The sequence below is a fragment of the Catharus ustulatus genome, chromosome W (genome assembly GCF_009819885.2).
Source record: "Catharus ustulatus isolate bCatUst1 chromosome W, bCatUst1.pri.v2, whole genome shotgun sequence".
Taxonomy (NCBI): domain Eukaryota; kingdom Metazoa; phylum Chordata; class Aves; order Passeriformes; family Turdidae; genus Catharus; species Catharus ustulatus.
This window is the reverse complement of record NC_046261.2, coordinates 1,538,569-1,554,172: the sequence shown is the minus strand read 5'-3', so window position 1 is coordinate 1,554,172 and position 15,604 is coordinate 1,538,569.

Here is a 15,604-nt window from a genome sequence, read left to right as displayed (position 1 = left end):
TTCTAGATCGAGGGTTTTAGGGATGGGCTGTATTCTGGGCTGTGTTAACTGTTGATAATGTGCCTCCACAGAGACAGTGTCCTGAGCGATGGGCGGTGCCGAGGCCGAGGCCCTTATCTCAGAAGGAGGTTGTGTAAAACCTGTAGAACCAGTTCTTCCACACCCACCCCCACCCCCCTCTGTTCTAGCCTGATAGCTTGGGGGAGGGGATGGCAAAACCTGAATAGAGTGAGAATTGCACTGAATACTCAGGGGCCAGGATGAGTTTGGAGAGAGGTCTGAGGGTGTTATCAAGGGAGAAGGAGCATTATGGGAAGAAGAAGAGTTTAGTGCCATGTGGCTGGAGCCATTTTGGTGTCTGCTTTCAGCCTCAGTAGTAAAAGACACGTGGTTGTCAGCATGAGTTAGAGAGACAGAGGAGTCAGATTTCTTAGGTGAAGAGGGAACAACACATGCAGAGGGACAGATACAAGAACTGGTTGACTCTGAAGCAGTTTGCTGTGGCTGCCTGTTATTTCCTGTTTGAAGTAACAGTTTTCTAATTTGCAAAAATATTGGGATGAACATTAAGGCTTTTTTATCTCCATGTTCGACTTTTAAAGTTAATAAATCTCCAATTTCATTCCAAAAGAAAACCGAATTCATATCTGCCAAATTAAGATCTGATTTTTCTACAGACAGCCACCTAGCAAACCTATGTAGTTCTCTGTTAGTAATAATCACATTTGCAATTTTTAAAAGTTCTCTAATTTGTGAAGCCACGCTCTGTTGCAAAGTAGATTGCTGTGTACCCATATTTTTCACAGCAATTTACTCTAATATCTCACTACAAAGCACAGTTAAAACACAGTAAGAGAAGACTGCTAGTTGCCGGCTAACTGGCACCTCCCCCCACAGAGAATCACAGGCTGCAGCAAAAACGGCGCCTCTCTTTGAAATCAGCTGTCTGGCGTGATACTGTACACACGGCAGAAACTGTTTCAAGGCGGCCTTGCTACCCCCACCAGTGTCTCCGGCTGCATACAGCTCCAAAACCCCCAGGGAGGACACTGTGCAGCCCAGCCCCGGCACCTCGATTTTACAGAGAAAGCACCTCAAAATCCCCCTCCCCACGGAGGAAAATTTATACTTACCACTCTCTGCGAAGTACCGAGGAGCTGAAGAACTGTACTTTGTAATCTGTTCCTGAAAACCGACCTCCCTTGGGCTGGAAGGTTTACCGGTTTCGTCCCCTTAAGCTAGACCTGCTAGAAAGCAAGTTTCGCCCGCAGGGCAGTTGACTTCCCGTCGGCTTCCTAACCCTTCTAAGGGTCACAGCCTCTCACGTGGGTTTTAATTTAAAAAGCACCACGTTCCGGGCGCCATCTGAAACTGCACCCTAGGCCTCGCCCCCCAAATACCTTGCAGAGCTGGCCTTGGATGCTGTTTCATGTAGAACATAAGATATTAAAGGCTCTTATCCCAGGGTTGGTATTCTGCTTTATTCTTAGGCTTCCATGTGGTCAGAGCGAGAGATGGGGATAAAGAGAGAGCCCACACGTGGGCTCAGGGTTTTTCTCTGGGTCAGGAAAGGGGAGGGGTCAGCCTTGGCCTCTGACCAATCCCATCGCAGGGGTCAGTCCATTGGTCTTGTAGGGGTTACAGGGTTAAAGGGATGTACCATTCTTAAAGCAGTAGGGTATTGGGTTACAACACTCCAACACACGCTTGACCTAGTGGTTAAGGTTTTAACCTCTGATGGATGTCAATTGCAGGATGATAAAGTCCAAAGGATGCCACCTTGGAAGTACCTGGGCTTGGAAATCACTGCAAGGACCAGTGTTCCTCAGAAATTGGACTTTAATTGTAATCCAAAGACCTTAGCAGATCTCCATTCCTTGTGTGGGTCTTTGAATTGGGTTAGGTCCTGGCTAGGCCTCACTAATGAGGACCTAGAGCCCCTTTTCAATTTATTGAAGGGGGAGAGAGAAATGGTTTCTCCCAGGGAACTGACCCCAGAGGCAAAAACTGCAATCGAAAAGGTACAAAAAGCTCTAGCAGAAAGGCAGGCTCATCGCTACAAGCCTGAACTGCCTTTTAAATTCATAATTCTGGGAAAACGTCGACACTTACACGGTTTGATTTTCCAGTGGATCGAGGGGCAGAGAGATTCGCTATTAATCATAGAGCGGATCTTCCTCTCCCACCAAAGATCCAAGACCATCACAAAGCCACAAGAACTCATAGCTCAGCTGATTCGTAAGGCAAGGATGAGACTGTATGAGCTGACAGGTTGTGACTTTACATGTATCCACCTTCCAGTCAAACTCTCTGAGGAGGGAAGGAACTCTCCTGAGAGGTTGACAAAGGAGATGTTCGAGCACTTGCTCCAGAGCAATGCCAGTCTCCACTTGTCTCTGGACAGCTACAGTGGACAAATATCAGTCCATGCCCCGTCTGACAAATTGTTCAATGAGGAATTCCACCTCATTCCTTGTGAGGAGTCGGAGACCACTCAAAGCTGTTAGAGTGTTCACGGATGCATCTGGGGCTTCCCACAAGTCGATGATGACTTGGAAAAACCTCAGACTCAGAATTGGGAAGCTGATGTTGGGTCTGTTGAGGGATTGCCTCAGGTAGCTGAACTGGCTGCAGTGGTAAGAGCATTTGGGAAGTTCTCAGAGCCAATCAAAGTGGTAACTGACTCAGCGTATGTAGCGGGACTAGTGTCCAGGGCGGAGCAGGCAGTGCTCAAAGAGGTTGACAATGAGCAGCTTTTAAGGTTGCTGTCAAAACTAATCTCTCTAATTTCTCATAGAGAACATGCGTTCTATGTGATGCATGTGAGGTCACACACTGATTTGCCATGTGAGATCGCAGAAGGGAATCGTCAGGCAGACTCACTTGCCACCGCAACTGAACAAGCACGCCTTCCAGACATCTTCCAACAGGCAAAGCTGAGCCACCAGTAATACCATCAGAATGTGCCAGGTCTGATCCATCAGTTCAAGCTAACACGGAGTCAGGCTCGAGCCATTGTGGCCAACTGTCCCAGCTGCCAGCTCCAGACCATGCCATCACTAGGTGCAGGGGTTAACCCCCGAGGTCTTTGCAACTGTGAGGTGTGCCAGACAGACATCAAACACATTCCCAGTTTTGGTTGCCTCAAATATGTTCATGTAATCATTGACACATATTCAGGTGCGGTTTATGCCTCTGCCCATGCAGGAGAAAGAACAGTACATGCCAAACAACACCTAGTGCTAGTCTTTTCAGTATTTGGGATCCCTAAGGGAATCAAAACAGATAATGGCCAAGCGTATGTGTCCAAGGAGTTCCTGGAATTTGTCCAGCAGTGGGGAGTGGAACATAAGACTGGCATCCCCCACTCCCCCAAAAGCCAAACTGTGATTGAGCGTGCACATCAGACGCTCAAGCATGTTCTGGCTAGACAGAGCAGTTCAACTGTGTGGATGTCTCCACAGCAGAAGCTGTGTAAAGCCCTGTTCACTATCAATTTCTTGAACTGTTCATTTGAAAACATGAATCGACCTGTGGTTCATCATTTTAACAGTGGTAAACCGTTCAAGTTGTCTCAGCATCCACCAGTTTTGATTAGGGATCCAGAAACCTGGGAAACCAAAGGTCCCTATGAGCTTGTTACCTGGGGACGTGGTTACGCGTGCGTATCCACTCCCTCAGGCCCTCGGTGGATTCTCCAGAAATGGGTGAAGCCTTTTGTCCCCAAACAGCCAGCTCCAGCTGAAGAGGAAGAGAAGCAAGTCGCAGTTGCTTCGAAACGAAGACGCCGCCGGAGAGGAAAGAGAACTGACACAGAAGACGACCTCCCGGCAGACTCCGAGACTTTTAACATGTTTTAAAATGTTTGTTTTCTTTTTAGAGTATACCTTCCTTCCACTCAACCCCATGATGAACCCCATCCAAGTTGTCATCTTGTTAACACTGAACAGTCAGACAGCTGCATGGATGGTCCCTCAACCACGTCAAAACGTCGGGGTGACCCTGGCAAAGACACTCCAACAGGAAAACATATGCCTGTCTTCGACAGCAGCAGAAAATCCTATGTCTACCTGCCTGGTAGGAGTTCCCTTGAAGGGTGGAGAATATTCAGCCAGTTTTGCAATGGAGATGCAAAATGAAATTCCCGGGTTACACACAATTTCAGTATACAAAACTAATAGGCAACAAACAGAAGTAAATCCTACGGAGGAACTGCTGACCACTTTGCCAAAAGCAGCTCAGGAACTTCAGGAATTAGAGTTGTTTGGTTCCCATCTGGCACAATACTGCATTCAGCTTGTAATTTATCCAAAACCTTCTGACACCAAAGAATTCCACAATGTAATACAGTATAGAGAGGAATTCACGGCCAAAAGGTGGTGCAAGTTTTTGTGTCACCTTGCAGCAGACTCCCCATCTCTCACAAGTCCCAAGAGGCTCTCTGAGGGGTTGTTCTTGATTTTTGGAGATCGGGCATGGGTAGGAATTCCCTCTAGGCTTTTAGGAGGACTATGTACCATATGGGGGTTGTCCCTGTTGGCACCCAACGAAACCTTAATTAAGGATTGGACTCATAAAAACAAATCAGTGAATAAAATCCAAAAGAGAAATGCAGACAATTTGGACAAAGATTGTGACTCTGAAATTTTCCATTGGGCTAAGTCAAAAAGAATTGCTGTATCCGTGTTTCTTCCATGGGTAGCAGCAACCAAGGCTCTGGGTGAATTGGGCCTCCTAGAGTGTTGGGTAGTCAAACAGGCAAAATTGACATCCACTACCATCAACTCCCTCCTAGAAGATGAGGAAATTACCAGGCAGGCCACACTCCAAAATCGTGCTGCCATAGATTTTCTCCTGCTGCTATATGGACATGAGTGCCAGGAATTTGAACGACTTTGCTGCATGAACCTGACCCTGAAAGCTCCTAATGTCCATGCTGCCCTCCGAGACATGAACCGCTTGATAGGACAAGTGAAACAAGAATCTGAAGACTGGTTCAACCAACTGTTCAAGGGCTGGGGATTCACAGGGTGGTGGACTTCTACAGTCAAAACTATTTTGTTGTTCTCTGTTATTCTTTTCCTTGTAATACTGGCATTTGGAATCCTTCGTCACTTAGTTCTCAAGGCCATTAGTGGTCTCATGCCTTCTGTCGCAGTGGTTAATCATGTAGAGATGAAAACCCTGAAACAATCTAAGGCTCCTACTAACTCCAAGTGGTGGGAAAGATCACAAGTTGTATCCAGAATAACCTTCTTTCTTCTTTTAAACAAAAAATGGGTGAGATGTTGTAACCCAATACCCTACTTCTTTAAGAATGGTATGTCCCTTTAACCCTGTAACCCCTGCAAGACCGATGGACTGACCCCTGCGATGGGATTGGCAAGAAGCCAAGACTATCCCCTCCCCCTTTCCTGACCCATAGAAAAACCTGAACCCTCCTTGGGACCTCCTTTTTATCCTCTTTCCCTCCTGCTCTGCCCTCATGGAAGCCTAAGAAGAAAATAGAATAATCATCCCTGGGATTAAGAACCGCTGATATCTCATCTGTTCTACATGATACAGCACCCCAGGCCAGCTCTGCAGGATATTTGGGGAACAGGACGAGGCCCAGGGTGCAGTTTCAGCAGCCCAGATTGGTTTTCCCCCACCTTGCCAGTTTGCCTTTTTCCACCTTTCCAACCAACCCCACAGGGCATTGGTTGCCATCCACGAATCAGTGTAAAGGTAGAGCTTTGGTCACTTCTCTCTTTCAGCAATGTCCAAGGCCAGCTGAACTGCTTTGAGTTCAGCAAGTTGACTTGATCCACCTTCTCCTTCGGTAGCTTGTGCAGCCTGTCGTGTGGGGCTCCATACAATTGCTTTCCACTTCTGGTTCATCCCCACAATGTGACAGGAACCATCAGTGAAAAGAGCGCAGCGTGTTTCGTCTGCAGGGAGTTGGTTATACGGTGGGGCTTCCTCAGCCCGGGCCACTTGTTCTTGCTCCTTGTCATCAGCGAGACCAAAATCTTCACCTTCTGGGCAGTTCGCAATTATCTTCAAAATCTCAGGGTGACTCGGGTTTCCAATATGGGTGCGTTGGGTCATGAGGGCAACCCACTTGCTCCATGTGGCGTCAGTGGCATGGTGGGTAGAGGGAACCTTTCCTTTGAACATCCACCCCAGCACTGGTAGTCGGGGTGCCAGGAGGAGTTGTGCTTCCATGCCAATCACCTCTGAGGCAGCTTGAACTCCTTTATAGGCAGCCAAGATCTTCTCTGTGGGAGTGTAATTGGCTTCAGACCCTCTGTAGCTTCGGTTCCACAATCCCATGGCCGGCCTCGAGTCTCCCCAGGCACCTTCTGCCGAAGGTTCCAGGACAAACTATGGTTCCCAGCTGCAGAATAAAACACATTCTTCACCTCTGGTCCTGTCCTGACTGGGCCAAGGGCTACTGCATGAGCGATCTCCTGCTTGATCTGGGCGAAGGCTTGCTGCTGCTCAGCACCCCAGCGGAAATCATTCTTCTTGCAGGTGACCAGCTATAGAGGGTTCACAATCTGGCTGTACTCAGGAATGTGCATTCTCCAAAAGCCTCTGGCACCTAGGAAAGCTTGTGTTTCATTTTGCTGGTTGGTGGAGACATCGCGGTGATCTTATTGATGACCTCAGTGGGGATCTGGCGTGGTCTGTCTTGCCACTTCACTCCCAGGAACTGGATTTCTCAGGCAGGTCCTTTGACTTTGCTTTTGTTGATGACGAAACCGGCTCCCAGTAGAATCTGGATGATCTTCTCTCCTTTCTCAAATACCTCCATTGCCATGTTACCCCACACAATGATGTCATCAATGTACTGTAGATGTTCCGGAGATTCACCCTTTTCCAGTGCATCCTGGATCAGATGGAGCAGATGGTGGGGCAGTGTTTCCACCCCTGGGGCAGCCGGTTCCAGGTGTACTGTACACCCCTCCAAATGAAAGCAAACTGAGGTCTGCACTCTTCTGCCAGAGGAATGGAGAAAAATGCATTGACGATGTCAGTGGTGGCATACCACCTTGCTACCTTGGACTCCAGCTCCTACTGGAGTTCCAGCATGTCCGGCACGGCAGCGCTTATTGGTGGAGTCACTTCATTCAATGCACAATAGTCCACAGTGAACCTCCATTCCCCATCAGACTTGCACACAGACCAGATGGTGCGAATGATACATTTCCCCCCAAATTGTCTGCTTCAGGGCCCTGACATGTAGTTTAATAGATAAGGTCTCCTAGATACCAAGACTGAACCAAATTCCTTAAGAATTTGGTCACTCTCCTAAGACTTTGGAAGATAATTGGCTGGAAATTAGTTTGTGTAATTGGTCAGTTCACCTTTAGAACTTTTGACTTAAATTGGATACTGTTCTTTGTATAACTTTCTATTGGTTGTATTTTGAATCCCCCTTGAACCTATAAATATGACTGTCTACCCTTTGTTCTGGGGATCCCTTCTCGACCACCCTTCGCATGAAATAAAATTCTTGTGGAACGCGTCATGTAAAGGGTCTCCTGTCTTTCTCTGCTGGCTAATGTAAGCTACTGAGAAGTCGCTGATCAGTAGCAGCACTCTCAGTCCTGGGAAAACACCCACTTAGAGCCAAAAATAAGAGTTTACATTGTGGCGACCCGAACAGTGTCTGAAAAGCTTTTCACACTAACGAACGGCAATTCTGTGAACTGTTCTTTCTTCCCATAATCAGCACCCTTCAGAAGTCCGCTCTTTGTTTTAAAAAGAGCAGCATCCTCTAAAGGAACGTTAGACAACCTCAGAAATCCGGATCTGAGACCCAACTAAATCAGCAACAAACCAGCAGCCTTTGACCCTATTGACTGAAGAATCTGTGACTATCTCAGTCTGCCCTTTCTAACACCCATGCGGGGAACTCTGGGATTTTTTTGTTTGATTTTTTTTTCTCTTTTTTCTACTGTTTTGCCAAAATATGGGTAACAAACTCACAAAACCCAAGCTTGCCCATATTGAGAAAGATCTCCTTCCACACCTATCAAATCTTTCTTCTAACAATTTCACCTTCTCAAGAGGGCACCTTTCTAAATCTAACTTAAAACATTTCATTAAATGGCTTTCTGCTGAGTTTCCTCACTGTAACATTTAAACTATCACTTACCAAGCCCCTCTATGTCCCACAACCCAAACCACGGACCCCCAAGGTCTCTCCCCGTCTGTACCGCACAGCGTCGTCTCCACTCCCCCACGGATGTGCAATGAACACTTCCAAGCCTGCCCGGAGAAACCTCTGGGTCCTGCCTTCCCTCCCCAGGCAGCGCCACCTACTGGTCAAACCATGTCATATCACCAGCCTTACCCATCTCACATAGCACAAACCACATATCCCCCTGAAAACATACATCCAACTGCTCCTGCATTGAATTACTTGCCCAAATCATCTACAAGTCACGAACATTGTAGCCAACAGAACCTTCCCTATTCAGAACACACCGGTTCTGAACCAAATACTTTAAATGCAAATAGACCTGACCCCGGACAGAAGTGCAACTTCAAACTACCAATTCAGATCAGTGGAAATTAGCCCCCAAAATTTCTGCTTTTCCACTTACTTATAAGAGAAGCAGGAATCCTGGGGCTCAACCAGAAGCAGAGTGGCACAATTTCAACCCAAAATATATTAACGACCTGTCCAAATTAGCCTCAGAACACTGACGTTTGTCCCAGATCTTTAAAAATTCTTTAGATGCTACCTTTTCTGAACACACCCTAATTCCACATGATCTGAAAAACCCATCCAGATGTCTCCTCATGTCAACTAAATTCATGTTGTGGGAAAGACACTGGAGAAAATATTTACAGTAATTTCACGATTACAAGCCACACCGATTATAAACCACACTTCGTTTTTCCTCCATATACAAACCGCACAGGATTGTAAGCCGCACTTTCGTTCGCAGCGAGGATCCACGTGCAACTTTCACAAAGTGACCAATTAGTAACAGAATCGTGGGAATGCGGGATTTAGTGGCTCGGGGCCGTGCAGGCTCAGCCTGGCCCCCTCCGCCGCCGCTGCAGAGTTGCCCCAGACTGGCATGGCCCCCCCGCCACCGCCAGGGAATGACCCCGGCCTGGCCCGGCTCCCGCCTCCCCTGCCGCGGATCTGCCCCGACCTGCCTCAGCTCCCACTCCCCTGCTGGGGAACGGCCCTGGCCTGGCACGACTCACCCTCCCCCGCCGCGGAGCTGCCCCAGCAAAGCACAGCTCCCCCCTCCCCCGTCGGCCCCGACCTTGCTCCCCCGCGGCCATCGGGGGCGACCCTGGCCCTGCTCAGGGCCGCGCAGGCTCAGTTCGGCTCGAGGTTGCTGGGTGCTCGCATTTCCGGTTGACAAATTTCTTGTCTTGGGTTACAATACAGGGTGTGATAAAAGATCTATCACCATCTGTTGAGGGTGGAGGCAGCGATCCTTATCTCCACAGGAGATGTTCTGCTGATGAACCATCCATTGAAGCCAGGCGGGCATTGTTCTTTATCTTTTCACATCTCATCCTTCCTCCAGGGAGGTATCTTCTACTAATGGCCCATTGAGTCCCACTGTGTGACTGATAAAATTACTTCATCCCATTGGAAGTTGCTCCAACCAGGGGGAAGGGCCCAACATTTCTTACCAAGATAAAACAGAGGTGTGGGGGACACCAGGCTAGTCCCTTCTCCACTGGACTCCACATCACCACTGGACCTCTGGAAGGAAACTGCACCTTCTACAGGACCACTGCTTCAACTTAACCACATCTGTCACTACAAAAGGACTAACGCCACCATTTAATCAAACTGCTACCAACATCCTGCCTGACGGGGTGTCAGGTTGTACTCTGACTTTGTCAGGGCTTGGGGTCTGTTTCTTTATAGTATTGTATTTCTATTTGAATTTCCCTAGTAAAGAACTGTTATTCCTAATTCCCATATTTTTCCCTGAGAGCTGTTTGATTTCAAAATTATAATAATTTGGAGGGAGGGGGTTTACAGTCACCATTTCAAAGAGAGGCTCCTGCCTTTCTTAGCAGACACCTGTCCTCCAAACTAGGACATTTCTGAACTTTTTTTCATATATTAGCCGCTCTGGATTACAAGCCGCACTTCCGGGTACGGAGCAAAACTTTAGTCAAAATGATGCGGCTTATAATCGTGAAATTGCTGTACTAATATTAGTTCATAAATATGACAAAATTCCAAATGGCACAAAATACACTATTGAACAACTTGATGGTGGAGGTGAATTTGAGAAACCTTCAAAACAACTTGATACACTCCCTGAAGAAGTTTTGCAAGAAATAGCTAATGCAGCAAAGACCTCCTTTCCTCTAACATCTGATGACTCAAAACCTATGTTGCATTTCTCTACTATAAAGAAAGGTGTGGATGAGAGTTTCATAAAATTTATGGAGAGACTTAAAGGTGCCCTAGAAAAACAGATTGATAATTCCAAGGCGCAGAAAGAATTTCTGCAAAAACTTACCTTGTGCAATGCGAATGAATAACGTACAGTAATTTCACTACTATAAGGTGCACCCTTTTGACTGAAATTTTTCCCCGAAGCCGGAAGTGCGCCTTATAGTCCGGTGAGCCTTATATAATGGACAAAGTTGCGAAATTCGCAAACCCGGAAGTGTGAACCGCAATGGGGTGGCGGTGCCACGGGAGCGCCAAGTCACAAGCGGGGTCGGGAGTGGGCAGCCGCAGCCAGCAGGAGTTGTGTGGGGAGGGAGGGAGCTGCCCCCGACCCTGGCTCCGGTGCGGAGGGAACGAGAAGCCGCTGGGCGGCACCAGGCACAGGGGGAACGAGGAACCACCGGGCAGCACTGAGCACAGGGGGAATGAGGAGCCGCATGGCAGCACCGGGCGCGGGGGAAAGGAGGAGTCGTTGGGCGGCAGCGGTCGGTGCCCGGGCGCGGGGGGAACAAGGAGTCGCTGGTGGCTGCAGCCCAAGCGTGGGGGGAAGGAGCCACCAGCGACCGTGGTGGCGGAACCACAAGCCACGCTGCACCAACCAGCACCGAGCGGGAGTGCCTGGGCCCGTGGCAGCTGCGGTCGCCGGGCAGGGGAAGTCGGGACCCGCTACCGCGTGGTGGTAGTCAGGAGCTGCGAGCCGCAGTAACCGGTCCCGTGGGCGAGTGCGAGTGCGGGGGCCCGAGGCACGGGGAGGGCACCTGGGGCTGTATTTAAAGGCTATGCCAGTCTGTGAAAAATGTTTGCAAACTGTCAGTAATTCATTACTCCTCGCTGCAAAAATAAAGTGCGAGCCGTGAGCCCAGCCGTGAGGGGGAGCAGAAGCGGCAAGCCCCTGGCTGGCGGTGGCTGCGCGGGGTGAGACCCACCGCCCGGCGTCCCGTCCCAGCCCCCACCGGCCGCGTGGGCTGAGAGGGAACGCCCAACCCCCGGTCAGCGGCAGCCGCACAGGGAGAGAGGGAGCGGGAAGCGTCTCGCCACCCCGAGCCGTGGACGGTCCCGAGCCGCCCTGAACCGCAGTATCCCCGAGGTGTGAGCCGTGGCCGCCCTGAACCGCGGGAGCCACGAGCCCCGCCTCGCCAACCGGGGGCAGGCAGGAGTGCCAGGCCCCGCGCACTGGGAGGGTGCTTGGGGTTGCGTTTAAAGTCTACACTAATCTGTTAAAATGTTTCTAATTTGAGCACATGCCAGTAAACTCCACCATCGTGGGATTCCATTACTAATTAGTTACTTTGTTGCATGCGGCATGGATCTTCGGGGGAAAAAAAATGCACCTTATAGTCCGGTGCGCCTTATATGATCTACAAAGTTGCAAAATTTACCAACTCCCGGGGGGTGCGCCTTATAGTCCGATGCGCCTTATGGTCGTGAAATTACTGTAAATCTATTTTAAGAGCTCTGCCCATAGACACAGAGCCAACCATTGAAAAGATGGTGGAAAGCTGCACAAAACACATGTCCACCGAAAACACAGTAGCCCTGGCAGTATTAAAAGGCATTTCACAGGGAGTCTCAGATGTTTTTGCAGTGGTGAATTCCAAGCAAAATGCTAGCTGCATTTTCTGTGGAGAACTTAGACACTTTCTAAAAGACTACCCAGAAAAAATAGTTTCCACAAACCCTAATAATCATCTCCAAAAACCCCAGAAACAACAAAATAACCAACAATACCAAAAAAACTCCAGGAGCGCGGTAGCAGCCCTGCACAACAACAACAAATCAAAAGTTGCTCCCCAGCCCAATCCTCCTGTGCAAAATGGAGGACACTCCAACCCACCGACGCAGGGGATTCCAGATTACATCAAGAAGACCCAACATACGGAGTGTTACAGATGGGCTCAATATGCCAACTGGTAAACAATTTACCTTTGAACTTTACAGATAAGAACTTTTACCATGTTCCCACAGGAAAGTGTGGACCAACCGATGGTCCCTGGGACATTTTGATTCTAGGTGACAATTTCCATGGTCCATCACAGGTTTTTGTTTTGCCTGAAATGCAATCTATTTCACCTGGACAAGAGATATTTTTTCAACTTCGATGTGTGGACATTCCCTTTTATCTCCCACAGAAAACTCCAGTCGCACAAGCTTTCCTGCTGCCAAAACCTACATGGAACAGATTCCACTAAACCCCACAATAATGTGGATGCAAATCATGGGAAAGAACAAGCCCATCCTCGAATGCAACATTGTCTGCAAAGGAGAAAAAATTACCCGACCACGAATGCTGAACACGGGTGCTGATGTTACCATCATCGCTCGCTCGGAATGGCCAGCGAACTGACCATTGCAACCGATGGCAGGCATGATCTCAGGCATTGGTGGTGTCGCTGTGTCAATGCAGAGTAAGCACAATGTCATCATTGAAGGCCCTGAAGGCAAGTTGGCCACCATATACCCATTTGTGGTAAGGGCCCCCATCACCCTATGGGGCAGGGATGCCCTATCCAAATGGGGGTCTTCTCTCAGAGTTCATTATCGGGATTTTTAGTTGGAACCATTTTTGAAACTCCACCCCTTACTTGGAAAAGAGATCAGCCTGTTTGGATAGAACAATGGTCCCTTTCTAAGGTCAAATTACGCGTGCTGCACACCCTGGTACAAGAACAACTTGCCAAAGGCCAACCACAAGCCCTTGGAACTCTCCAGTCTTCGTTATGCAAAAACCTGAAACCGACAGATGGAGAATTCTGCATGACTTTTACAAGATAAATAATATCCTTGAAAATATGGGTCCCCTTCAACCTGGTCTGCCCTCACCATCAATTTTTTAACTGCAAGTTGTCTTCTTTCAGATTGAATATATTTTTGCATATCTAAAATATATAATAGCATAATAAACCAGTCCTAATCTGTGTATAAATTAGTTGATGAAGAAAAACCGTATCTAGAATATCTAATTAGGTGTAACAGCATTCATGTTTTTAACTCTGTGCTTTAACTGAAGAAGTAGCTGCCAACTCTTCCTCTATAAAATCAGTTGGTGTAGCAATATTTGGGGGGGGCAGAAATTGCTGTAGCAGAAATCATCAAGTCTATTTTTGTACTTAAATTCCAGCAAATGTAAACCAACAGTGATGACTGTAATACAGATGGGGAGTTGCATATGCTTTACTGCCTTTTAGTTGTGTAGCAATATCAATAGCACTGGCAAAGGTCACCGAGTGTCAGTTCATTTGTAGTGCACCAGGCTCATTCTAACAGGAATAGAAATTCCTGACAAATAAGACCAAAATATAGCCCAGATTTTAGAGGGAATGCAGTTCTGAAGTCACTCAGTCTTGAAATTAACTGATAATGCATCAAGTTAATTTGTTTTTATTTGATTCTTGTTATGTGTTCTCTTGCCAGTGCATATGCTCATGTCTTGCCTTTAGAGGTCCACAGTATTTTGGATGCACTGTATCTTTGCATAACTTCATTTATTAGTATCAACAGTGATGGCTGGATGTTGTAAACCACTGCCTTAGTTGGAAGAGGTTAAAGTGATTGCACCACTTATTAGAAGTGTACAAGGGATACAGCAGGGTGCCAGAGAGGTTTAGAGTCGTAGGAAGATTCTAAGAGATTGCAATTCTCTCTCAGCTGACCAGGCTCAGGAGAGTGGGTTTATCACCCAGAAAATGACACTTTTGTTTAGAGTAATTGTATATGTATCCATTAAATAGATCCTTCAGCATCATTAAATGTTACTTGCATTTGGTGATCTTTATGATGTAAAAATCCTACAACTGGTACATGGAGCTTGATTGACTCCAGTCAACAGATGCAGCAATTCACTTAGACAGTGTCTGGTTGTTAGGGCTGGTAGTAGCAGCAGCAAGAGGCATCGAACAGATTGAGGTGAACTAAGTGTGCCTTATGGCATTGAGGGGATCATAACCATAAAGGTCAGATGGTGAGTTGTTCTGATTTTTGATGATTTCTACAGCTTTCTGTGCATTTGACTTTCTGAAACCTGATTGGAAAGAGGAGCATGCATAGATGTGGGCACTAGAGTTGCTGAGTGGACTGCAGTGCTGCTGTCCTGCGTGTCCCCTCACTGCTGGTTAGCAAGGAGCACTTGTTCCACGGTGGCTGCTTGTGGGAATCCAGGACATCCCTCTGGGTGCCCTGGGTGGCTTGAGACCCTGGCAGGGGGCTCAGAAGCCTTGGCACAGAGCCTAAAACCCCTGTGCCTTGGATTTGTCTCCCTGGGAAAAATTACCACCCTTACAGGAAGAATTACAAGTCACAAAAAATAAGTAAAGTGTAAGTTAGATTATTATAAGGTGAAAAAGTAGGGTTTTAAGACTGTTTATAATAAGGGTCTGGGGTCAAGATGGAGGATCTTGGGTGTGTTCTGTCCTTCTTCTTCCTTCTTCCTAGCATCCATCTTTTAGGTGATGTTGACACATTTAGATTGGTTTAGAGAAGAACTAGACTGTACAATATAAGTGATAAGTATTGGAAGATAATTGTAAATAGTGTTTATGTAGTTTTTAGTATAAAAGATAGTGCCATCCTATAGGTTTCTCTCTTTTTTGGTCCCTCTTGGTATTTGCCAGGACCGGAGAGTGCTAACATGTAGCTATCTCTCAGAAACCCATATTTCATCAGCTGAGAAAGACCGGAGGCCAAGCTTGACGATTTCCACACGAGTTTATTTCATGCGAAAGGGGGTCAGGCAGGATTCTCTCAGAACAAAGGGCAGACACCTATATTTATAGGTTCAGGAAGGATCCGACTACAACCAATAGAAGTTTATACAAAGAACAGAAACTGACCAATTTAACATCCTAATTTCTAACCAATTATCTTCCGAAGTGTTAGGAGAGTGACCAAATTCTTAAGGCATCTGGCTCAGCCTTGGTATCTAGGATACCTTATCTATTACAGTAAATTCCAAGGGCCAGAGGAAGATGGCTTTGGAGAAATTGTATCATCCACACCATCCCAGGGTCAGGCAGAGTGTACCTGGGACTGACTAGTTGGAAGGACTGCGACTAGTCAGGGAAAGAACTTCTAGATTAGATAAAATAAACCAGCTCTAGAAACAACAAAAGACGTCTCCTGACTCTTTCTCCGGTGCTCGGACTGGAACACAGAGACTCTAAAACATACACAAGT